Here is a 25,303-nt window from a genome sequence, read left to right as displayed (position 1 = left end):
TCCCTGATTTATTGTGATGCCATGCAAGTTGGTGCTACCCCAACGCTATAGATACAAGAATAGATAACGCATCCCATGCTTCCTTAGGTCCAAATGATTGAAGAATAAACTCCACATTCCACTCTCCCAAAGGTTTTTTATAATGAACTCACTCAAACCAAAGTTTCTGCCCCTTGGAAGTACAAAGATCTGCCAACCTCCTTTTTAGGATCAAATAATCTTATACAATATTAACTGACTCACCATTGTTAACAATCCATCTAGAACCCTTTATGAAGAGATCTCTCCCCCACATCACACTATTCCAGAGGTACGAAGCTATTGGAGTAACCTTGGCATGAAGAAATGACGAGTTGGGAAAATAGAATCCTTTCAAAACCTTGCCAGCAGAGGAGTTAGGAAAATTATATATGTGCACCGATTATTTAGCAAGAAGAGCTTGATTAAAGAGGAAGAGATTCTGAAAGCTAAGGCCCTCGTCATATATATATATCATATTGTATTGTAGTTAAGTTACAAAGTCCACATAACTAAAATATATCTCATAAACTATCAAAGTATCAACCATTAAACTATTAGACAATTTTTCAAACGAGTCCAAATATTACTTTTCATATATAAGAAAAAAAAGAATCAACGACTAGATCTAACCTCTCTAATAAATTTCAAAACAAAGGTCTTTGTAAGTGAGCTATCTATCGACTTAAAATTTGCCACATATTGTGGTTTCTCTAATATGTGAGTCAATGCATCGATTTGATCATCATCCAAAAATCTCATAGATTTCAATTCCAAAGTTATCTCCTTCCCATCATCATTACCCAAAGTGAAGACAAACAAGGAAGGAGAACATAAAACGAATGACACGTTCGTCATAAAACGCACTTACCCATAAAGAAGCTGAAGCTAGTACCTTGATAGTCACAGGTCAGATTCCTATTTCCAATTTCTTATGCAATGTTTTATTTGATTCGGGAGCTACCCATTCTTTCATTTCAAAATGCATGATAGAGAAATTAGGAAGACCTAGTGAATTTGTGGTAGGATTTAGTACGATGTTACCGTCGAGAGAGACGATGACATCAACCAAATGGATTCGTGCAATGCCGATGACAGTTGATGGAAGAAAGATGTATGCAGACCTCATAGAATTGTCAATGAGAGATTACGATGTAACATTTGGCTCAGGATTTTTGGCATAGGCCTCGAGAAATGATATTTGACGTTCAATTTTGAATTCGAGGATATAGAGAGTATTTCCAAGGACTAGAAAATACTTCAATGAATTATGATAATATTTACTTTTGGGGATCGATTTAATGTCGGGGCTTGAGAATTGAGCCCGAGGGCATGGGAATTAGGCTCGAGGCTTGGGAATTCATAACTTCATAATTGGAGTTTGGACATGAAATTTCAGACATAGGTTAAGAATAAATTATTATAGAGAAAAATAAATTTCTAAGTCTGATTCAGGTTTAGGAGAGGGGTATTTTGGTAATTTTATCTCGAGGGCTCGGGTTTGGGCCAAATGTCAGGAACAATAATTTGGGATTAGAGTATCCTTTAATTTCATTTTTATATTAGTTACTTGATGGATATAAACAAAGTTTGCATCTTATTGAATTTATAGGACTTAGAAGCTATTCAACTCCCAAAATGAAGATCAAGATAAAGACTTGATTAGTGCTCAAAAATATCATTTTATTAGTTTTAAAGTTTAAAATTAATTAAGTTCTAATTAATACTTTCATGAGTTTATTGTAATATATTTTACATTTGAAAATATAAATTTTAATTTAATTTGTGTTCAATTTTCATGAAATAAATGTATTTTGATACAAAGAAAAAGAAAGAATAAAAAAGTGTCATTTTTGACAAATTTTAAGAAGCCCAATGTAACACCCTAAATTCTAGCTTTAATTGTAGAAAATAAAGATGTTGAAAAATAAACCTACTAAATCGTAAAAAAGTGTTTAAAATAAACATAACCCAGGTTTAAGAAAAATAAATAAAAATCTTTACAATAAAATTAAATTAAAACTAGGCAACACTTAGTCATAAAGTTCATAATTTCCCAAGAAAATAACACGCGGCTATACGACCCCCACATATTCACACCAGTCTTGCTATTGGGAATCCGCTCGCCACTGGTCATCTAAGGTTAACTTATACTGCAAAAAAAAAAAAAAAAAAAAGAAGGAATGAGCTTCTAAGCCTAGTAAGGAAAATACACAGCAATTCTTATAGAAATCAATCATTAACTCACAACGAATAATTTCACATGCAATATTCATAACAGAAACCAAGGTCATAATCTATACTATACTAGTGTCATACTAAAAATCACACATATACCTAGATCATAAATTATATCCCGCAATCATAACATTATTCATAAACACATCATTAATAACAAATCATATAATCACATAGTCATAACAATCATACTATCAGTTCATACAAGAGTTCATAACAGCATTAATTTATACTAATCTTACAAGATCAAAATATATCCTAACACATAGGTCATAATCATAAATCATAAGTCATAATAACAAGACAGATATAATAAAAAGATAAGTGCTTATACAGGGGTGGCAATTAAGGCCCGAACATAAGTTTGTCATACACTGGACATCAACTTAGGTCCGTCATAAACTTTTGGCATCCGAGCCTACCGGACATAAGTCTGTCATATATCATTGGACACCTTAGGTCCAGCCACACTTACCCATTTATTGTACCTGAAATGTTAGGTCATACAAAACATAAACTAGGTCATAAACTAACTACCTAATTTTCCTTACCCTGAGTGTGGTGCACATAAACTATACTTGAGTCCTTTATATGCTAATCCCGCTTAGAACCCTATTTCATAAACATGATACCATTATTAAAACATAAATTAATAGATCTAAAACTCAAAAACAATCAAAACATAACTATACCTCAACCTTGATCTTGAAGAAAAACCCTAGATCCTTAAATGCTTGCTTGTAGGGTTTGGACAATAAGAAAGATAGCTTTGGTCGTGTGGCCTCTTTGGGTACTAGGGTTTCAAAGATATGAAGAGGTGATGGTGATGATGATTTCAGCCTTAGGGTTTGTGTTTTGATGGTGGTGCACAACAACAATAGGGGGAGAGAGAATGTGCTTGAGGGTCTCAAGAAGAGCAAGAGTGAATGAAAAAAAAGAGAGAAGGAATAGGCTCTATTTATAGGCTCTCAAAAATCCTAATTTCATTCTAACTATAATCCAAATTTAATTTTAAATAAAATAGAATCCTAACTTCTATAGAAAATATCTCTAAATTATCTTATTAATATTTTTATTAAATAATTGAGGAATGATCTAACATCAAACTACCTAGGAAAAATATCTCAACCTCTAACTACCTAAATCTCGTAACTCTGTACTCACCTGTAGTAAAATCAATGTAACTGAAGCTGTAAGAGTCCGATTTAAACAATCTTTATATCTGTTGACCACGATTTTGGCCAACGATGAATAGACGTCAAAACTACAGTAAACCTTCAAGAGAAAATACGACACTGAGAATTTTATAGTGGTTCAGCCCCAATTTATTGGTAATAGCCTCATCCACTTGGAGTTCTGATATATAGATCTACACATAAGATCAGATGAACCAGTGTCAACTGATTTTATCAAGTGTAAGTAGAAAAATACAGAGTTTCTCTCTCTAAAGAATACAAGCTTTCTCTCTCTAAGCTCTCTTAGAAAATGCCCCCAGAATGCCCCAAGTAACAGTCCCAAAGTCTAAAAACTAGAGAGTTTTTCTCAGTCTCAAAAGATCAGATCCCCAAAATGATGCCATGAGCCATTTATTTATAGGCTCATGGATCGTACATCAGATATTCCCTTTGACCGGGTCCTTTCTTTTACTCTCACAATATTTAATTAATAACAATATTTAAAATACAACAATATGCGACTTCTTTGGGATAAACTGAGAGATTCCCGCGTAGGTACGACTAATTCCAGCCGAAGCCGTTATTGGAACTTCGCTTGCATAATGATGATCTGTCTAGTCGGCCAACTTCACTCTTGAAGAAAGACCGGTCGACCAAATACTTCACTGGTCGGCCATGCACTCCGCTGGTCGGCCAAATACTTCACTGGTCGGCCATGCACTCCACCGGTCGGCCAAATACTTCACTGGTCGGCCATGCACTCCACCAGTCAGCCAAATACTTCACCGGTCATCCATGCATTGCACCGATCGGCCATGCACTCCACCGGTCAGCCAAACACCTCACTGGTCGGCCATGCACTCCACCGGTCGGCCAAACACCTCACCGGTCGGCCATGCACTCCACCGGTCTAACATGGCACATCTTTGGTCTAACATGGCCCATCTCTGGTCTAGCATGACACTTCTCTGGTCTAACATGACACATCTCTGGTCTAACATGGCACATCTCTGGTCTAGCATGACACATCTCTGGTTAGTCAAAAATCTTCACCGGTCGGACAGAAATTCTATCAGATCGATCAGATCACTTCATCACAACTCCGAAGAGCCAACACATTTATTGACTATTAATGTGCCATTTACTGACCATGCATTGCCACTTGTCACTTCTGATTTCCACGTCATCGAACTGAAATTTTGGGGATAACATTTGCCCCCCAAGTTTATTATATGATTTACTCGTATGATAAAATTTTTCTCTAGCAAAATGTTTTTGAGGTCATCCAAAAGCTTCCATCCGGTCAGTAACTTTCACTTTTGTATTCTTCAAATTCCATTTTTTGATCTTGTGTAGTACCCCATGAGTAGGAAAACATGTTTGCTCCACGTTTTTGAGTAAACTTGTGCTTGCTTAGCTGATTGGAAATGCCTATTTGGTCCTCGGGGACCCAAATAATTTCTTAACTACTGACCCTTGGGTGCTTTGTTTCCTGCTACTTGGACGCCCGCCTTGTGGGTTGGGAATGCCATCTCCGTGTGGGGCACTTAACCTCCTCAGATAGCAGCCCTTGGCATGCTGGCTCCTCGGCACTAGGGCAGAGCCCCTCGGATGCGCACCTCCCTTGGTGCACCTGGCTTCTCGGACATGCGACACAGCCGCTCGGATGCGCACCTGCCAGCTCCTTGGATGCACAGCAGCAGCTCCTCGGACGCACCTGCAACAACTCCTTGGATGCGCGCCTGGCCGCTCAAGTGACTTCACAAATCCTCTCAGATGATACGCTTGCTGCCCAGACATGCGTGCGCCATTCGATCGGCACCACTCCACATCTGCTCAGATGTCACGCAGTCTACTCGGACACGCCCCAGCATCCGCTCAGATGCAGCACCATCCGCTCGGATACATGCTCTTGCCACTTGGACACATGCAGCCTTGGACGCAACTCCTCGGATCCTAGCCCATAGCTCCTCTGATGCCTAGATCCTCAGACACACAACACAGCCACTCGGACACGCCCCCTCACCGCTCGGACACGCCCCTAGCCACTTGGATGCATGCCCTTATGTCCTTGGGTTTGCACAAAATTTTTATGGTTCATGCATTTATACTTTACTTTTCTTTGTTAACTTGAAACATTCTAAGTCTTTTTAGACTTAAAAAGTTATAAGTTTTTTGTGAATAGTAAAGTCACTCTGATGTATGCCTTATATTTTTGCATGAGTACTTAGTTTTCTAACTTAGAAATTCTAGACATTTCATAAGTCCATACTAAATATACTTTCTCACACTCTTATTGCTCTAACATTTTATGAGCATAATGTTTATTATCACACGAATATCTGCTTCTAACTTGAAATTTTAAAAAATTCCAAGTTACTTAAGCTTTGTCAAACAAGTTAGCATAATGGACTTTTTGGACTTCGAAAATTTATAAGTCAGCCTAAAAATAGATATCTTAATTCGTGCTCTTATTGCCTGTGTTAAATTATATACCAGTATACCCCATGTGCCCCCCAAGTGATCGAGGGTTGAAAGATCCTTAGTCACTTTCTACTTGACCGAATCTGTTCGAGTAGTTAATTACTCGTGAAACACATAGAATATATGGAAAATATTCGAGCAGTTGAACACTGCTTGAATGTATCGACCAGTTGAACACTGTCTGATTTTACCGACCAGTTGAACACTGTTCGAATAATTAACACACATGCACATTTGTAGCAAGAATCGACCACACTACGCGTAATCTCTTTTATTACTCGTAAATTAAAAAAGGACAATACGTGTCTAATAACAAGTCTTAAACAACAGAAATTGTTCAAAAATAGCTGACTGGTCAGCAAATAAACAGCTCATAAACCAAATTTATATAAAAAGTTAAACAACTTGAAATTAAACTACCACTCTGAAAGCGATACTTAGTGATAATATATCCTTCGATGCTCGCCACTCCAGTGGTTTCTGATCCTAGCACTCCCGCTCATGTCGAAGTGTCTCGGCATACCTCTCCCTTGCTTTGTTGCTATCCTTAGCCAAGTGTGGACCTCCACATATAGTGTCTAAGGTAAAGTCCACAGGCCCAGGCTGCAAGGGTGGAGATCTTTGTCGTTTGAACCCAGGATTGCTACTACCCCCTTCTCCTTGGGGTGTCTCTGCCCAGTACTTTCTCAACTTGCCCGACCAGAGAAGAAACTTTATCTCATCCTTGAGGTGATTGCATTCATTCGTGTCGTGACCATAATCTCCATGGAAACGAAAAAACTTATTAATGTCTCTCTTTCTCATCTCTTTCCTGATGGGTGGAGGTTTATTGTAGGGAACCTCTTCATGACTAGCAAGATAAATTTTCGCTCGGCTGGTCGAGAGAGTGGTGTAATTAGAGAACTGAGGCTCATACTTGGTCGAATTTTGTTTGAACTCAACTTTGTTCTCTTTTCTTCATGGTGGTCAGACCCGTTATTTCCATGTTTCTTTCCATCATTCTTAGGAGGGTCAGTTGATCCTCCCGCATTGTTTATGCCATTCTCCTCTTTCTCGATTGCATCATCCAATTTCATATACTTGTCTGCTCGGTCAAGAAATAGTTGAAGTGTTGAAATTGGATTTCTATGTATACTATCCCACAAAGGGCTCCAATAAGTTATCCTAGCAGATATGGCAACCATCTTCCCCTCATCTCCTACAGCAGTTGCTCTATTGGCTTCTCTCATGAATCTCTTTATATAATTCTTTAAAGACTCATCTTTTCCTTATTTGATATCTGCCAAGCGGTTGACATAAACTGGTGGAGTCCAGGCAGTGTTGAATTGTCTACAAAACTCCTTCCTGAATGCTTCCCAAGAGGTAATGGAGTTCGGCTTAAACTTCCAATACCATTCCTGGGCGATATCTGACAAAGTAGTCAGGAAAACTCTACACCGATAATCGTCACTTACCCTGAGCAGTTCCATCTGGTCCTCGAATTTCCCAACATGTCTAATGGGATCTGCCGTTTCTGTATATACTGGCAGAACCGGTGCTTTATATTTTACCGGCGGCTAAGCTGCTCTAATCCGGGCTTTACCATCTAAGTTCCAAGGTCTTGACTGCCTGGTCGAGCATTACCATCTGGTGCACTGTTGTCAAGTATTTCTACTTGGCTGGTAGGGCAGTTCACATTTTTCCCTTCGACTGGGACGGTCCTACTCTTGTTGGTGATAACGTCCCTCAGATCCTTTCGGGAAGCATGCTCTCCTGCCCGATTGAACACCGTACTCTTCGATTTTTCAGAGGGCTTACTACGTGGGACTTGATCTCTCCCGGTACGCTGCTGGCCAGGGTGCAGTGGAGGCTTTTCGGTACGTCCTAGGCAGTCTTTTCCTCCTTGTGGGTTGTTGTCTTCTTTATCCTTTGACTGGTCAGTGTGATGACTATCAGCCTCATCGCGACCATGCCCATCTTTGAACTGTGAAGTCCTTTTATCTCGAGGAGTCCTGGTCCAATCCTGCCTGGGTGGAATCTTTTTACTGCCCAATCGGTGACTCTCTGATCTAGAAGTTTCTGATCAGTGGCTCCTAGAAGTAGTGCTAGAGTTCTCCCTCTGTGTTGATGCAGTTCTAGAACGGACTCCATCATCTTCCCGACCAGGGGGGTTACTCCTACTTCTGTCCAGTCCCCGAGAATTGGCTCTGTCAGTGGTCTCCGACCAGCATTATTATTTCTTGCTCCCTGGGTGGCTACTTGTGCCTCAGCTTAAGCATTGGCTTGGGCCAATTGGGTAGCCGCTTCTAGAGTAAGTGCTGCTTCGCGATGTCTTCGGTCGACCTCCTCATGTCGCTGTCTGAGCTCTTCACTTCTGGCCTCCATATCGCGCCTTTGCTGCTCTAAGGCAGCTCTCTGCCTGGCCATTTCTTCAGCGAAAGACTCCTGTCGATCATTGAATTGCATCATCTCCTCTTGGAAAATGCCTATTGCTTCCTGGAGTTGTTCAACTTCTGGAGTGGTCTCCTCGAGAAAGACCCTGGGCTCAGTCTCTGGGTTCTGTGGTCCAGGACCTTCTGATCTAGCAGGCTCTTTAGACGTGCCTGACTTTTTGGATGCCACACTAGTATTCTTAGGTGCCATCTTGATATGGTAGTTGTGTGTTTCTTCTCTTCAGGCTCTCAATGAAAGCACCAAATATTTTACCACGATTTTGGCCAATGACGAATAGACGTCAAAACTATAGTAAACCTTCAAGAGAAAATACGACACTAAGAATTTTATAGTGGTTCAGCCCCAATTTATTGGTAATAGCCTCATCCACTTGGAGTTGTGATATATAGATCTACACTTAAGATTAGATGAACCTGTGTCAACTGAGTTTATCAATTGTAAGTAGAAAAATACAGAGTTTCTCTCTCTAAAGAATACAAGCTTTCTCTCTCTAAGCTCTCTTAGAAAATGCCCCAGAATGCCCCAAGTAACAGTCCCAAAGTCTTAAAGCTAGAGAGTTTTTCTCAGTCTCAAAAGATCAGATCCCCAAAATGATGCCATGAGCCATTTATTTATAGGCTCATGGATCGTACATCAGATATTCCCTTTGACCGGGTCCTTTCTATTACTCTCACAATATTTAATTAATAATAATATTTAAAATATAACAATATGCGACTTCTTTGGGATAAACTGAGAGATTCCTGCGTAGGTACGACTAATTCCAGCCGAAGTCGTTATTGGAACTTTGCTTGCATAATGATGATTTGTCTAGTCGGCAAACTTCACTCCTTGAAGAAAGATCGGTCGGCCAAATACTTCATTGATCGGCCATGCACTCCACCGGTCAGCCAAATACTTCACTGGTCGACCATGCACTCCACCAGTTGGCCAAATACTTCACTGTTCGGCCATGCACTCCACCGGTTGGCCAAACATCTCATTGGTCGACCATGCACTCCACCATTCGACCAAACACCTAACTGGTCAGCCATGCACTCCACTGGTCGGCCAAATACTTTACCGGTCATCCATGCACTCCACCGGTCGGCCAAACACCTCATCGGTCAGCCATGCACTCCACCGATCGGCCAAACACCTCACCAGTCGGCCATGCACTCCACCGGTCTAACATGGCACATCTCTGGTCTAACATGGCACTTCTCTGGTCTAACATGGCACATCTCTGGTCTAGCATGAAACATCTCTGGTCAGACAAAAATCTTCACCGGTCGGACAGAAATTCTATCAGATTGGTCAGATAACTTCATCACAACTCCGAAGAGCCAACACATTTATTGACTAATAATGTGCCATTTACTGACCATGCATTGTCACTTGTCACTTGTCACTTCTGATTGCCACGTCATCAAACTAAATTTTGGGGATAACAATATCGTTAGAAAGCTAATGCAATTATCTAAAACTTTTTAGAAATACTATTTTTCCAAAATCATAATATAAGTAGGTTAAAAATGGGTCCGAAGTTACAATATCCTAACATTACGAAAATTTGATTTAATTATCTAAATAACAACCTAATTCACAAATATCCTAAATTCTCTAGCCTGATTTTGAATTTACTAAGCCCAAAATCTTATTGGGCTTTGGGGCTTTATGTAGACTCGATCCATAACAATTTCTTAATAATACCATAATTAATTTATTTTTACACAACCACTCATTTTTTCCACAAACAAGGCTACTAATACCATAAATATATACTATGCTATAATAATTATAACCACTAAATATTTTTAAAAAGTAAACATTTTTCTATCACCTCAACTCAAATTAAATCTATTCTATAAAATAAAGACAACCTATAATCACATAAATAAAGAGGTCTAAGAGAAAGGCAACATCGGTTACTACACCCAAGTGCAAATCAGGCCCAAACTAGGCATAAATCTGAGCTGCCTGACGCAAGCCAAGCTGCCTAACACGCCTGCCACTCCACCTACCACCTCGCCTGACACACCTGCCAAAGCCATGCGCACGTGACACACATACCCACGCCCGAAAAAGTTGTCTCCCACTCCACCAGCAACCTTTTTCCAAAGCCAATTTGAGCGCAACACGTGTCCCACTTCCATCATAATTTGAAGCCACACCCTCCACTATATTCTACTCGATTTTGTCACATTTTGGGGTCTATTTTCACTATAAATAGGACTCTAAAGTTAAGAAAAATTCATCAGATGGTGGAATGAAGAGTAAAAGTTGAGTTAGAGAGAAATACACTTATTTCATATTTTCCTTTTATTTCTTTTATACTTTTTGAGTGAAAACAATGTATATTTTAGGCTAAATTCTCTTGTGGAAAGACTAGAGTAGAGTTCATGTTTCACATTATATTTTTTAATATCTTGATTCTTTTTGTTCTTCATTCCTATATATTTGTTACAATTAAATTTATTTTCTTCTAATTTTTATTCTAAGTTTATTGGTGTCTTTTAGATAAGTCTAGTCATGCTATTCTTATGTAATTTAGGCTCTTGATTTAATTTAGGATATTTGTTATATTATATGATTTTTACTGCATTCTTCCATTGGTATTTTGTCGCTCTAAGGTATATAATATGATAGGCTTTTAAAATTAGAAGTTAGTATAATTTAATTAAGAACATATTTTAAGGTAAGATTTATTATATATATTTTCCAACTATAATTAATGGTGTAGAATTATTGCAACGCCCCGCATTTAAGGCACCGGGTAAACCTTAGTTTCAGGTATTTTAATTCCCTATATTATGTATTATTTCAGAGGAAAATTTTATGTTACAAGAAGTTCGTGGTGTTAAATGTGTGCCCTTATGGAGATTATGCGATTTCCGTCCTTAACAAGACTCTTGATTTTTAATCAAGTCAAAAAAATCCCTAACCGGGAAATTCTCTGTTTGCATATTTGAAAGAATTTGGTTAATTATGGAAAAGATTATTATTGCACATAAAATAAGGAAGATAAAATAAAATACATTAATAAAGTATGTCTCTCATGAATTGTAAAAATTAGAATGTAGAGACATCTATTAAGGAATGTCACTTAAGTGGTATGAACATAATTTAATTAAAGTATCATTTTAATTTATGACCATTAATTTGTTTTATTCATGGTGTCACACTTTATCTTATTTACAATTTTACCATAAGGTTTTATTTCATGAAACTATGCAAAAGTGTGTAGGAAATTTGTAGTAGCAAAATGACCCTTTTGACCTTTGGAATTTCTAAATCCTTGTTTCTTTTTTCTTTTCTTTTTTTAAAGTAGGGGTTGGAGGGTAATTTAGAGGATTGGCTGATCATGTGCTCCTAAAAGGTCATGATTGGTTTTATTCTTCAAAAAATATATATATAGAAAAAAAAAAGATATGAAAGGATAACTCTTACCTACACCTAGCTAACACTTGAGTACTTTTCAAATACCCTTAAACAACAAGTAAAGAAATAGAGAAAAAAATAAATATAAAAATTAGACTCTCTCTTTCCCTCCCTCTCTTGTATGATCCACTCTCTCTCTCTCTCTCAAAAAGTTAGGCTTCAATGAAGCTTCTAACTCTAGAGCTCAAACAAAGTCCAATGTAAGCTATTTATTTCTTTCTCTTTTTTCTTCTTGTAGGAGCTGAACACCACAACTCCACCTCCATCTCTTTCTATTTTTTTAATCTTTTTCCTATTGTTATTTGCTCTACATTTAAGGAGAACAAGACTTGCTGCTGTCCATAGAGCCCATTCGAAGTACATGCAAGCTTGGTTCTTGCATGCACAAGTTCAAGCACCAAGTTTAAGGTAAAAGTCATTTCTAGAGTTTTAAGTCTTATTCTCTTAAGCCTATACTCACTTTTCTTGAGTATAATCTGATATTTATGGTTTGGGGGTGTTGTTGGAGGTGGAGAAACATTGGGGAAAGTCTAGAGCCAACCTTAGAAGCATACGCCCTTTATCGAGCATAAAGAGGTAAAAATCTTGATTCTTACCATAATATTTTAATGGCTTTAGCAAATCTGTGTTTGATTGTTGTTTTGTGAGTTAAATTAGTTATTTGGGATGTAATAAGGTTATTTAGTTGGCTGATGATACATGCATGTGGTTTATGTGGTGTTTGGTAGCTTGGAATCCAAAGCTCCATAGGATTTATTGATGCATGCTTGCTGCCAAAATTTTACAGTGGCTTTCAAAGGGCCATATCATACCTAAATGATCTAATTATTCAATAATTTTTTTTGTAATATGTTATTTCGAAAGATTACATAATTTTAACATCTTGAACCATAAAAAAACGTTTTACATAACTCAAGTTCTGAGCATTTTGGGAATCTAGTGCAAGCTGGATTAGGATTTGGCAGTTCTGACTTAAAAACTTTGAACAGTTAGTTAAATGGGTAAATATTATTATTTTTAGCTGAAAGTTTTATTGAGTATTCTTGACATATTTAATATTAAGCTCATGAAACAGTTTCTAAATATTCCTTGTAGTTTCAGAGTTATGATTTTTCAAAGTTAGGGGTTCAAAACTGGAATTTTGCAAAAACTGGACAGTTTAAGTAAGGGTTTTTGTGAACGACTTTCACTGTGAAAGAGAGCTCCATTTGAGCTGAAATTATGTAAGATTATTTTTGTTATATCAAAGTTTGAACCATAAAATATTATGCCCAGACAGTAAGTGATTTAGAAATGGCAGCATTCCAAAGTTGAAACTTTGCACAAAAAGGACAGTTTTCCAACACTTGGAAAATATTAGGTTTTTTTATAACAAATTTCTACAAAACCTATTTATTCACAAATTTTGTTACTATTAGAATATATTAGCTGTATATTAGTTGTAGAAGTTAAAGTAAATTGTATTTAGTTAGTTTCCTATTTAGTCCCTCTAATTTTGTATATAAATACATACTATTCTATTGAATATATACACAATTCATTCACCATATTTTACATGGTATCAGAGCTGATTTTGGGATTGGGAATTCGAAATTCGAAATTAGGGTTCATTACAAATTAGGGTTTTTCAATTAGGGTTCATCACAAATTTGGGTTTTTCAATTAAGGTTCTTTTTCGGAAACCATCTTTAGAGTGATCATTTGTTCTCACCGCCCACTCAGAAAGATTGCCCAGCCGCCGATCTGCCAAACCCCAAAGTCCGGTTGCCGGATTCCTCGCGTGTGTGGCTCACGCGCCGCTTTTTCCTTCTGCCACCTACCCCACGCGCCGGTGCATGTGACGGGGATTTCGACGACGAATCATCTCCGGTTCATTTCTCGGCTCCTCTTGAGCCTACTCGCATCTGTCTCAGGTTGTAGTTTGGTATTTCTCACTTCTTCGTATCTGGGTGTTCTTTACTTGTTCTTCATTGTTCGATTCTGTCTTGTCCCTTCTGATATTTGTTTTTTGAGGTTATGACAGAGATGAAATCAGATCCAAAACCACTAGTTATTTCTGATGTGGTTCCCGTGATGTCTAAAATCACGGACCATAAATTGATTGGTTCGAATTATTTGGAATGGAGTAAGACAATTCGACTTTATCTAAGGAGTATTGACAAAGATGATCACTTGACTGATGATCCTCACAAAGAAAAAGACGATTCAAGAAAAGTGAGGATGCTCGCTTGTTTCTTCAAATTCGAAATTCTATTGATAATGAGGTAATTAGTTTAATTAATCATTATGAATTGGTTAAAGAACTAATGGATTACTTGGAGTTTTTGTATTCTGGGAAAGACAATCTATCGCGTATGTATGAGGTTTGCAAAGCCTTTTATCGCGCGGAGAAACAAGATCAGTCTCTTATGAACAACTTTATGACATTTAAGAGGATATACGAAGAGCTTAATGTGTTGTTTCCATTTAGTCTTGATGTGAAGGTTCAACAGCGCCAGCGAGAGAAGATGGCTATCATGAGCTTTCTAGCAGGACTCTCATCTGACTTTGACTCTGCAAAGTCACAGGTTCTTTCTGGGTCTAATGTCTCCTCTTTACAAGATGTCTTTAGCCGTGTTCTTCGTACAGAAACTACTCCATCTGTTTCTCTTAATAGTGCTTTGGTTGGTCATAATAATCATGCACCATGGAGAAACTCTACTCCCAGCGGTTCCAAAGGAGGCAATTCACAAAGGCCTGACAATCGAACACTGGGAGCATTATGTGCAAATATTGTAAGAAACCAGGGCATACCAAGTTCGAGTGTAAGAAGTTACAATTCAAAAATCAGCAAAAACACTATGCTAATGTTGCAAGCACTAGTGATGCACCTGACAAATCGATCATTATTTTTGCAGATGAATTTGCCAAGTTCTCAAGGTACCAAGAATCACTCCAGTCTTCATCTCCTTCTGTCACTACAATTGTTGATTCAGGTAAATCTAGTGTATGCCTTCTTTCCACATCCTCGAAATGGGTCATTGATTTTGGTGCCACAGATCACATGATAGGTAATTCTAGTCTCTTTTCTACTCTTCAATCTTATAGTCCCACTTCTTCTGTTACCTTAGCTGATGGATCACCATCTTCTGTTCTTGGATCTGACACTGTTACTCCTACACCTTTGCTTACTTTGTCATCAGTCTTACATTTACCTAATTTATCCTTTAATTTTCTTTCTGTTAGTCAACTCACTCGTAAATTGAATTGTTGCATCTCTTTCTTTCCCGATCATTGTTTATTTTTGGATCTTATGACGAAGAAGATTATTGGTAAAGGACATGAATTTGGCGGCCTGTATGTTCTTGATCCACTGTCCTCAACTCCTATTGCTTGTCCGAGTGTCGCTTCCACTTTTGAGGCTCATTTTCGTTTGGGCCATCCATCCCTTCCTTTGCTCAAGAAGCTTTGTCCCCAATATAGTAAGGTGTCTTCATTAGATTGTGAGTCATGTCAGTTTGCCAAACATGATCGTGTTAGTTTGAGTCCTCGAGTCAATAAACGTGCTAGTGTTCCTTTTGAGTTAGTTCATTATGATGTTTGGGGTCCTTATCCTATTTTGTCTAAACCTGGATTCAGGTATTTTGTTACTTTTGTGGATGATTATTCTCGTGTAACTTGGTTATATTTAATGAAAAATCATTCTGAGTTGTTTTCTATATTTTGTGCTTTTTGTGCTGAGATTCAAAATCAATTTAATGTGCCTGTTCGTACTTTGCAAAGTGATAATGCCAAGGAATACACATCTGCTCAATTTCAATCTTATATGATCTCTAATGGCATGCTTCATGAAACTTCTTGCGTTGATACTGCACCCCAAAATTGTGTAGCAGAACGTAAAAACAGACATCTTCTTGAAACTGCACGTGCCCTCTTATTTCAAATGAAAGTTCCTAAACCTTTTTGGGCCAATGCAATTTCCACAAATTTCTTTCTTATTAATCGCATGCCATCCTCAGTACTTAATGGTAAGATCCCATTTAAAATTATTTTTCCTAGTAAGTCATTCTTTCCAGTTGCTCCTCGGGTATTTGGTAGTGTTTGTTTTGCTCGAGATGTCCGTCCACATGTCACCAAATTAGATCCTAAGTCATTACAGTGTGTATTTCTTAGTTATTCTCGTCTTCAGAAAGGGTATAGGTGTTATTGTCCTGATCTTAAAAAATATCTTGTGTCTATTGATGTTACTTTTGTGGAAAATACACCTTATTTTTCATCTTCACCCACTCCTACTCGTCAGGGGGAGGATGATGATTTGTTGGTATATTTTGTCACATCCTCTGCCCCTGATACATGTTCTGACGAGTCTCTTGTTCCTTCACCTACCTCAGTCATAGCTCCCGCAATGCCTACACCTCCACCACCTCCACCACCTCCTAAGCCTCCTATTATAGTGTACTCCAGGCGTCCACCTCCTCCACCTCCCGTTTAATGTCCTGCACCTGCATCTTCGTCATCAGATTTGGAACTCAATGATGATCTTCCCATTGCACTACATAAAGGTAAACGCCAATGTACATATCCTATTTCTTCTTTTGTTTCTTGTAATCATCTGTCCTCTTCTTCTTGCTCTTTTGTTGCTTCTCTTGATTCTATCACTATTCCTAAAACTGTTCGTGAAGCCATGTCTCATCCTGGTTGGCTTGCTGCAATGATAGAAGAGATGAATGATTTAGTTGCGAATGGTACTTGGGACTTGGTTAATTTACCTTCCGGAAAATGGGCCATAGGTGCAAATGGGTGTTTATAGTTAAAGTCAATCCAGATGGAACAATTCTCGCTTAAAGGCCTGTCTTGTTGCCAAGGGTTATGCTCAAACCTATGGAGTGGACTATTGTGATACTTTTTCTCCTGTTGCTAAACTCACATTTGTTTGACTGTTCATTTCCATGGTAGCTACTCATCATTGGCCTTTGCATCAGCTTGATATTAAAAATGCTTTTCTTCATGGGGATCTTGAGGAAGAAGTGTATATGGAGCAACCTCCTGGGTTTGTTGCTCAGGGGGAGTTAGGGCGAGTTTGTCTTCTTTTCAAATCTTTATATGGGTTGAAACAAAGTCCTCGTGCTTGGTTTGGTAAATTTAGTCAGGCTGTTGAGAAATTTGGTTTGTTGAAAAGTAAGTCAGATCATTCTGTGTTCTATAAAATATCAACTGTTGGTATCATTTTGTTAGTTGTGTATGTGGATGACATCATTATTACTAGACATGATACTGGAGGCATCTCATCCCTTAAATCTTTCATTCATACCCAATTTCACATGAAGGATTTAGGGGTGCTCATGTATTTCTTGGGAGTTGAAGTTACTCAGAGTAAACAAGGTATTTTTTTGTCTTAAAGGAAGTATGTACTTGATTTGTTAACTGAGACAAGAAAATTGGGAGCAAAACCTTGTAGTACTCCAATGAGTCCAGCTGTGCATCTTACATGTGATGGGGAACCATTTGAAGATCTTGAGAAATATCGCAAATTGGTTGGAAAGTTGAATTATCTAACTGTGACTCGTCCAGATATTGCATTCTCAGTTAGTGTTTTTAGTCAGTTTATGTCTTCTTCAACAATTCATCATTGGGCTACATTAGAGAAAATTTTGTGTTACTTGAAAGGAGCACCAGGACGAGGTATTGTTTACAAGGATCATGGACACACCAAGATTGAGTGTTTCTCTGATGTAGATTGGGCAGGCTCCAAGGTAGATAGACGATCCACTTCAGGTTATTGTGTCTTTGTTGGAGGCAATCTAATCTCTTCGAAGAGTAAGAAGCAAAATGTTGTGTCTAAATCTAGTGCAGCATCAGAATATAGAGCTATGGCACAGTTTGTGTGTGAGATAGTATGGATTTATCAGCTTTTGACTGAATTCGGGTTTAAGACTTCAGTTCCAGTAAAATTATGGTGTGATAATCAAGCTGCTCTTCATATTGCCTCAAATCCTGTGTTCCACGAGCGAACTAAGCACATTGAGACTGATTGTCATTTTGTTCGTGAGAAAATTCAACAAGGCCTGATCTCCACAGGATATGTGAAGATTGGAGAACAATTAGGAGATATTTTTACAAAGGCTTTAAATGGGGTGCAGGTTGATTATCTTTGTAACAAGCTGGGCATGATCAACATTTATGCTCCAGCTTGAGGGAGAGTGTTAGAATATATTAGTTGTATATTAGTTGTAGAAATAAGAGTTAATTATATTTAGTTAGTTTCCTATTTAGTTTCTCTAATTTTGTATATAAATACATACTATTTTATTGAATATATACACAATTCATTCACCATATTTTACAGTTACTAATGAACTTTAAATCATTTTAACTTGGTTAGAGAATGTTCCTTAAATTAATTAAAGAAAAGTTTTCTTAAAAATAATTAATGGGTCTAATTGCCCACTTTTAAAAATAAACACTAAAATAGGATTTCCTTAAAAATAGACCTAATAATCCTTCTAGATGGTTATCACTTTTTAAAAGGGTATTTATTTTAAGGTTTTCTTTTCTAAATAATTTAAGAAATTAAAAAGAATAAGAATTTGTAACTAATTCTCCCTAAGAGATGTACCTTGATGGTATTTTCTAATAAGAGATAAAAATGGGTATTTTCTTAACAAGATGAATTAATGGTGTCTTTACAAAACTTGCAAGAACGCGTAGCAGACCCCGTTAATACTAGACTTAAGGCTACGCGGGATCATTAATGATTACAAATACTCAAGGGTACGCCTTGGGGACTAAGATAACTAAGGACCTTACCTTTAAACTGATTATGGAAACGAGTTTTCCCCGACGCTTAAGAATAAAAATTTATAAACGCTAATGTATGATAAGAACTAAGTATTAGACTTTCAATGCCCAAATTATGAATGAACAATCTTAGATAATTGCAATAATTCATCCGACTCACTGTGTGGTTTCACTACAGTGTTATCTAAGCGGGAAGACTCGCTTCTGGATAGAAGATTTCCACAAGCAAGCTCTAAGGAATCCGGGTAAGACAACTTATGATATGTTTGGCTACAACACATTAATGACTAGTTTAGATAACTAAGTTATATGATAATAATTTGAACTAGTCTTAGAAGGTTTACTCAAGACCGTGGTCCTAGAGGGTTCACATACTCATGACTAAGGTAAGCAGTCCAGCTAGCTACTGCTATGACTACGAACTCCTGCTAGCTACCGAGAACTAAGTAAGAAACCAGTTTTCCACCGGTGACTATGTAACTAAGGTCGGTTGGTCATCGCAATATGTAAGAAGTCCAGTTTAACGCCCATGACATAAGAGTCTGGTTAAACTCTGGGACACATAAGTAAGTTGATTTCGATTCTGGTTAGCTACCGTGACAACTATGAACTCTGGCTAGCCACTGGGGAACTAAGTAAAAAATCGGTTTGCCACAAGTGACTATGTAACTAAGGTCGGTTGGCCACCACAATATGTAAGAAGTCTGGTTTAACACATGTGACATAAGAGTCCGGTTAAACCCCGTGACACATAAGTAAGTTAATTCTGAAGTCAAATATCTATGACTAAGAAAGTATGTCGAATTCTTCTAGGAGTCTAGGTAACCGGTGTAACTTGTTTACACTCGTTGACGCTATGGGAAGATATGTTAAGATATACTAAGATATGTTAAGTTCTGTTGAAGGTTCCTCTGGAACCCTAAGTAAGTATGTGTAATGCCCCAAATTTCCTAATAAGGTTTAGGACCTTGATTAGGAGGCCGGGAGGTCCATAATTGATTTATTGTGTTATTAAATGATAATATGCATGTTTAGGTTTATTAAATATGCATGTGAACCCATTTCTGAGAAATTGAGTGATTTTCATATTTTGGCCATTTCGGGCATATTTTGCATATATGTGATATGTGTGTGGTGCTTTATTATTCTTTGGTTATGCCAGAGTTACCAGCACGAAACAATCCTAGGAGGTGAGCTAGTGGGAAAGTCACAACGGGATTTATTCTTGACTCGGAGTGAGTCAAGGGGTATTTAGAATATTACGGGGTATTGGGTAATGGGAATGAATATTTGGTGATAAATTGGGACTTAGTAAGATCAGGGGAAATTTTGGAGATTTTGACAATTTTGTCCCTGGGGAGTGTTTTCGGGACCCCGAGTGTTAAGATTTGTTTGAGGCTACTTAAGCTTGAAGTAACCTTTAAAAGAATAAAAGAACGTTATGTACGTTCTCTCTCCCTCAAAGTTCCATTTTTGTCTCCTGATTGCATTTCCGAAGGAAACTTGAGTTCTAGGACTCGGATTCAAGCGTGGATCGAGGCATAGCGATCCTAGGAAATATTAGAAGCTTATTAGCCGGAGGATTTAGTTGGAAACAACTCAATCGGAGGTAATTCAAGATTTAAGTTTTAAGTTTTTAAAGATTTTAAGCTTGAATTGGACTTTGTGTTTTGATGAGTTTTTGTTAGATTTGAGGCTTGGGTTTTGTTGGTTTTGGATGATGCAGATGTTTGGGAACTTTGATTTTTGAGTTTGGAGATGTTTGGATAGGTTTTTGGGAGGTTTTAAAAGGTTGAAAACGGAGAAAAATGGCTGGTCCAAAGTTGGGTCGCGGCCCTGTTCTTGGGCGCAGCGGCCCAAGCTCGATGAAGCAGGTGGCAGGCGGTGTGAGCTCTGGGGTCCGCAGCACTGGGTGTAGGGCACCGCGGCGCTTGCCCCTGATGCCCCTGTTTTGGCTAGGGGCCGCGACTTAGTGAGTTGGGGCCGCGGCGCTTGAGGGTATTTATGGGCGAAACGATGTTTTAAGCTTGGGAACACAGGCCTTGGGATCATTCCTACTACTCGGTTTAGTGGGAATGGATGTCTCGCAGGCTAGGTCTTTGTTCTAGGATTGGTTTTAAAACTTGAACTCATTGGATCACCATTTGTGGTTGTGACGAGGTTATCACTAGGGGCTTGGAGTAAGGATCGTGCTTGTGGCTCATTTATTGGTAACCTGTGCTTAGACCAAAGGTAAGAAAACTGCACCCTATGTATAAATGACATGCATGGTTATTCCTGATGCATGTTGGATGTTTAAATGTGACATGCATGGTTATTTTTTAGGCATGTCAAGTGATTAAATGTGATGCATGTGTTGCACGAGAAACATGTGATTAGGGCATGCTATGAATATTGAATATGAGATTGTTCAGAGCTTGAGCCTCTGTGTTTATGCATGATCCTAATTATGCTAGAAATTGTTAAGTAAGCATGCTGAATGCCTTATATGCATATATTTGACATATGATATATGTTTCGTAACATTGCTTACTTGTGTATGGCACTGACTAGTCAGGGACGGCACTGGTCACGTTATTCTGACCTGTGAGTCAGAAACGGCATAAGCGTCTTGAACGTAGGGCCGATAAAAGATTAGATCTAATCGATATCAACATTGAATGACTCTGGGAGCATTAATGCTGGACCGACCCGAAGGTTGATGAAAATTCTAAGCGCTTGACTAGTCTAGGACTAGTTACTCAGAGCCAGGGCCAAAGGCCTAGATGACTGTTTGTCATATGGCTAGGGAGCGGAATCCCATGGTTGTGACTCTATGGTCATGCGGTAGGTTATCTTGGTGACTAGTTCATCAAACACCTATCTTATTTAAGCTAGTGAAATGATCACTTATCTATAAAGCTCTGATGACCCTATCGTCACATGGCTATTGGGAATGGAACCCACCTTAGTGACTATTACAACTGTCACTCTTCTATTTATGGCTAAAAGACCTGGATGATTATTATGATCATTGGTTGATGTGTTATACTCAACATTTTGTGAACCTATTTGCTTGCTGGAATAGGGCTATACTTGCTAGGCATGTGCCTTATGATTTGATGACATTTTATTACTGATCATTAGCATATTAAGTTTTCTTGCTGGGCTTCAACTCATGGGTGCTATGTGGTGTAGGTAAAGGAAAAATAAAGCTGGACCATCCTTGAGTTGGAGAGCTTAGATGACGATGTGTACATATGCAGCTGCTCGACCACCACGGCCGTGGTTTGAAGAGGAACTAGGGTTAAACCTTGTTTTGCCACTTAGATCGGCTAGTTGTAAATATTTCTTGTAATAGACCTTTAAATTATATTTTTGGGATCCCAATGTATACAGTAAATGCTCTAATGAAACGTTATATCTTAACCAAAAATTTTAATCCCTAAACCGCTAATCATACTTAGTTACACAATTTTGGCCAAATGACTCGATTAGTGAGTTTATCACTGTTTACAAGGCACACCGTAACGGTCCATGGAGTTTAGGGCGTTACAGTATGTATGTTAAGATATGAATGACTAAGTATGTATGACGTTAAGATATGAATGACTAAGTGTATGTATGTTAAGATATGCATGACTAAGTATGTATGTACATTAAGATATGAATGAATAAGTAAGTATGTATATTAAGATATGAACGACTAAGTATGTATGTATGTATGTTAAGATGTGAATGACTAAGTAAATATGTATGTTAAGATGACTAAGTAAGTACGTATGTTAAGATATGAATGAATAAATAAGTATGTATGTTAAGATATTACTGAGTAAGTATGTATGTATGTTACAGTTAAGTCTGTATGTATGCTCAGGGATTTTCTGCGTGCAGGTGTACTTTCAGGATATGAATTTTGGTTATGAGGCATGACCATAAGTTTTCCAGGACATTCACACGTTCATCATAATCCTATTCTTGCTGGTTATCTGCCTAGTTATAGTTAGTTTAAGTCATTGCTTCATTTATGTGGTTATGTTTGTTAAGTTATTCTTACTAAACGTTTCGCTTACCTAGTTGTTTCGTGTTGTAGGTAAGCTCAAAGGCAAAGTGGATCAGTGAGCGCTGGAGTTTATCTGCGATGATGTACATGTGGACCGACCTTTTGGGAATTTATGGTTTAGGGACTAGAACCCATATGATAACTCAGAAATTATTTTGGGCTTGTTGAATGTTTTAAAATTATGTCACTGTAATTTACTTTTAAGTATGCGCATACTTTCGAACTCTTGTATGTTTTGAAAAGTTTTTTTTATATGGATTTTTGGTTACCTTATTTTTCAAAAATTGTTATGTTTTCCGCAAATTATGTTAAGAGATTTTAAGGGACGTTACAATTATAGTAGAGTAGAAAGAATCAATTTTATTAAAATATATATATGTTTGCATGAATGAAACTTGTGCCTTCCACACTTTCTTTTTTAATCTAATTCTTTTATTTTGTTTATTTAGTGTTTAAAAATTATTCTTTTTCAAAGTTTCTTAGTTTCTTATTTCTAATTTACTAATCTTTCTTTTAACTTGTATTTTACCTCTATGTGGATACGACATAGCCTGATTACTACTACAATCGCTTAGGAGTTTATTGAGCGATATCAATTTTTGGCGTCGTTGCCGAGGAGGTAATTTTACAATTAAAGGTTTGCATAGTGAATTAATTCTTTTTATTTATTCAATTTTGTCATTATCTTATTTATTTTCTCTTATTTTTAGGTTTAGAATTTTATTTTCTAGATTTAGGCTTTTTCCAAAAAAAAGAAGCATAAAAATTTGAATCATAAAATTTTAAAGTATAAAATTAAAAAAAACAAAGTATTGAGAACATTTGTGTAATTTTGGAAATCAATAAAAGCCAAACTCGTTTTGTCTTAGAAAAATTGGTTATTAAAGAAGGCCTGTGTTAGCGTTACCCTTCAACCTTTTCTAAGAACCTCAGGGAGTTCTAGAAAAGCTCTTGGGCCTAAAGTTGTACCTTGGCAGCCTTCCCAATTGGCCTGGGAACATTTTTGGTGTATACTTATTACACTATTACACAATTGCGCTTATAATACTTACAAAAAAAAAAATTATTCCATGAAATAGAGACGCACTATGGAGATTCGTGAGACAACAAGTAGAAGCTTTAGAGAACTCTCCTAACTCATCGTCTTCTTCCATTCGTTCACATTCACCCAATTCACCGAGACTTCCTAAACTACCCACGATGGCTCATTAAGATGAAGTCCAACCAAGAATGCTACATGAATATTTACATCCTACGCATATAGCCACACCTTCATGCATATTGTATCCCAACCATATGCCAAATTTTGATTTCAAACCTAGCTTGATTAACCTCTTACCAACCTTCCATGGGTTGGAAAATGAGAGTCTGTACGTGCATATATGAGAATTTGAAGAGGTGGTGGCTACATTCAACAACCGAGCTGATGTCACCAACATTGTGAGATTGAAATTTTTTCCTTTCTCTCTCAAAGACAAAGCAAAAAATTGTTGTATTCCTTAAGGCCTAGATATATCGACACATGGGACGAAATGACAAAATCATTCTTTGACAAATATTTTCCTCCCCATAAGACTAGCAGGCTTAAGAGGCAAATCTCTACCTTTATCCAAAACGACCATGAAACTTTCCATCAAGTTTGAGAAAGGTTTAAAGATTTGATAAATCAATGCCCACATCATGGATACGAAAGCTGGTGTCTGGTCAGCTATTTCTATGACGATCTCACAACCAGACAAAGACAATTCGTACAAATGATGTGCAATGGAGAATTCCTTCAAAAAGATCCTGATGAAGCTTTCGAGTACCTCGACGATCTCGCTGAAAAATCCTACACATGGAATGGACCGAGTCCTATGGACAAGCCACGATCAACCAAAATCTACCAATTGAGGGAAGATGACAATGTCAAAAGCCAAAATTGAATCATTGAGAAAACAATTCGAGGCTTTCAAAATTCATGAAGGTAGAAGAATCCACATGGTCGCAAAAGTAGAGACACGAGATCCATGCTTCATCTGTGGAGGATTGGAACATCAACCACAAGAGTGCCCTGCTCTTGGTGAGTTAAGAGGAGGAAATGAAGAACAATGCAATGCTTTAGGGGATTACAAGAATCCTTATAACCCTCTCTCAAACACTTACAATCTCGGTTGGTGCAACCATCCAAATTTCAGCTGGAAAGATTTAAACCAAGCATCTGGGAGCCAATGGAGGCCTGAGCAGCAACAACCGCCAAAAGCGTACATTGCTCCTCAAAATAACATGCAGTCAAGTAATTCTCTTGAGAATACCTTGCAAATGCTTGCACAAACACAAATAGCCTCAACTCAAGAGCTCAAATCATGTATCACACAAATAATGGAGGAAATGAAAGACATAAAAAGTCAAATGACAAAGTTAAACACTACTTTGGCAATTCAAGAGCGTGGTAGACTTCCCGCTCAACCTCTAATCCATCAAAAATGGAAACTCATGGCATAAACCTCCTCCTCTACAGATACAAATCTCAAAGTGGTTAATGACATCACTACTCGAAGTGGTCAAACTATGGTTTCACCGTTAACTAAGACAATGAGTATGTCAATGATCGCTCCAGATGATGATGTGCCAATAAGCATTCCAGTAAAGGTGCCCTTTCCTCAAGCTTTGAAATCCACTGGAAAGGTACTGGAAAATCATGTTGAAATCCTAGACCTTTTAACACAAGTGAAGA

At 37.8% G+C, this 25,303-nt stretch overlaps 1 non-coding gene across 1 annotated transcript; it reads right to left on the bottom strand.

The window, feature by feature from the left end:
- Positions 1-24,167: 24,167 nt before the first annotated feature.
- Positions 24,168-24,274, bottom strand: LOC133813513 (small nucleolar RNA R71). The gene has a single exon (XR_009884522.1). It is a non-coding gene; the product is annotated as a small nucleolar RNA R71 (small nucleolar RNA).
- Between the last annotated feature and the right edge of the window lie 1,029 nt (positions 24,275-25,303).

This window comes from Humulus lupulus, chromosome 1 (genome assembly GCF_963169125.1).
Source record: "Humulus lupulus chromosome 1, drHumLupu1.1, whole genome shotgun sequence".
Lineage (NCBI taxonomy): Eukaryota > Viridiplantae > Streptophyta > Magnoliopsida > Rosales > Cannabaceae > Humulus > Humulus lupulus.
This window is presented reverse-complemented; position numbering and strand designations above follow the sequence as displayed.